Source organism: Eptesicus fuscus, chromosome 23 (assembly GCF_027574615.1).
Source record: "Eptesicus fuscus isolate TK198812 chromosome 23, DD_ASM_mEF_20220401, whole genome shotgun sequence".
Lineage (NCBI taxonomy): Eukaryota > Metazoa > Chordata > Mammalia > Chiroptera > Vespertilionidae > Eptesicus > Eptesicus fuscus.
The window spans coordinates 14703972-14706454 of NC_072495.1; positions in this window are offsets into that span (position 1 = coordinate 14703972).

Below are 2483 nucleotides of genomic sequence, written 5' to 3' on the forward strand. Positions count from 1 at the left end.
GGCAGCTCCTGCATTGAGCGTCTGATCCCTGGTGGTCAGTGTGCATCATAGCGACTGATCGTTCTGCCGTTTGGTCAATTTGCATATTATATAGGATTGTGTGTTTACCACCCAAAGTCAAGTCTCCATTCGTCATCATTTATCAACCTTTACCCTCTTCTAACCCCCCTCCTTTTCCTCTGATAATCATCATACTGTTGTCTGTGCTTATGAATTTGTACCATTCTGTTTATATTAATATGGCCTTGTAGTATAATTTGATATCAGGTATCATGATTCCTCCAACTTTGTTTTTCTTTCTCAAGACTTCTGTGCCTACTCAGGGTCTTTGGTGGTTCCATATACATTTTTTGGAATATTTGTCCTAGTACTGTAAAATACACTATGGGTATCTTGATAGGAATTGCATTGACTCTATAGATTGCTTTGGGTAGTATGGACATGTTAATCTTCTAATATTATATTAATTAGCTGTAGAGATACTGAACATCCTTGTCTTATCCCTTATTTTAGCATGAAACCTAATATTTCCCCATTAATACTGGCTTTTGGGACTAAACTATAGATCATTTTATTATGTTAAATACACATTTATTAATTCCACTTTTATTTGTTTTTTATGACTTCTTGTTTTCTATGGGAATAATCATCTGATTTTTCTAAGTTATTGTAATCTATATTTTTGACATCGAACCAATCTTGTATCCCTAGAATAAGATTCACTTGGCTACGATGTATGGTATATTGCATCATCTGGTCCCAATTCTTCACCCTTCCTTTTGTCTACATCCTTTGACCTATAATTTTTCAATGCATTGCCATTATAGGTGGGGTGACCTGTCCAGTCTGCTAACTCTAATGTTGGTCATATAATTTGCTTTGACCATTGCAGTGTTAGCAAACTTAATGTAAGCAGAGTTTGGTGTACAATGAGTTTGGGTCTTGCTCTCTTTGCTTCTGCCATTGTCATGAGTAAGATATATCTAAGCTAGTACATTGGTCCCAGCAGAAGATAAGCTTGCAGAGCAGAGCTGAGTCACTCTACTCAAGGCCAGCCTAGACCAACCAAACTCTAGCTCTCCACTAGATGTATGAATGAGTCTGCTCTGGCTGAGTTTAGCAGAACTGCCCAGCTGAGCACTTGTAAAACATTTGAATTCTTCAGACACAGAAAAATAATTGCTTATTATTTTTTAAATATATTTTTATTGATTTCAGAAAGAAGGGGAGAGGGAGAGAGATAGAAACATCAATGAGAATCATTGATCGGCTGCCTCCTGCACACCCCCAAGTAGGGATCAAGCCCACAACCCCGGGCATGTGCCCTTGACCAGAAGCAAACCTGGGACCCTTCAGTCTGCAGGCTGACACTCTATCCACTGAGCCAAACCAGTTAGGGCTCATTGCTTATTATTTTAAGCCACTGAGTTTTTACAATGATTTTTTACTCAACAAAGATTAATGATCTATTATACACTGAGTGGTCAGATTATTATGATCTCTGAACGCATAATCATCTGGTCACTCAGTGTATATCCTATATAACAAAAGGCTAATATGCAAATTGTCCCCTCGACCAGGAGTTCGACCAACAGGCAGGCCGGCCAACCGCCCATGTCCCCTCACCCTGACCAGGCTGGCCGGACCCCACCCATGCATGATTTCATGCACCAGGCCTCTAATACACACACACACACACACACACACACATAGACACTGAGTGCCAGATTATTATGTGTTCAGAGATCCTTTTATCTGCTATTGGCTGATATTTTGTTAAAGATTTTTAAATTGATGTTTATAAGTTCTAGAGTATGCCTCACAAGCCCAAAGTCAGAGTAATTGGCCAATACTCTGCCAAGTGCCCATCCTGGTATACTTGGCTTTGGCCATAAGAGCAAGATAAGATGATTAGAAACATGGCAATCAAAGTGTATGTGGACACAAGTAGGTGTGATTGGAATAGTTTCCCAAAATAGTGGCAGACACTAAGCCTCTCATACTTGGTACATTGATTATTGCTTTCACAGAAGATATAATTTTCTAATTTCACATTGATTTTTTTCAAGCCCCTGCTTAATACAAACCCTTCCCAGTCCTCACCAGATACCTCTTCTACTGTCCTCCCAAATATTTGTAAAATCTCCTGTGATTTCTTGTCCCAATTTCTGTCCAGTCACTTTTTCCTGATCTTCCTTCAGAAGCTCTACCAGAAAAATACTTTGTTCCCTTTGCCAGAAATTTTAGAACTCTGACTTTAAAACTTAAGAGCAAGTAAAGATTGCCAGGAGATATCAGGTGGTAAAGACAGTGGAAGCCAACCAGAAAGCAGAGATGGGTTTCCTGTTACTGGAAGCACTGACACGGGATAGTGGTTCCACAGGAAGATCTATTGGCTTAGAGGAAAGAGTGGGGTCAGGGGTTTGAGAAAATGTAAGATAATGTTGCCATCAGATAGGGGAAGGGCAAAGTTTACTGAGAGA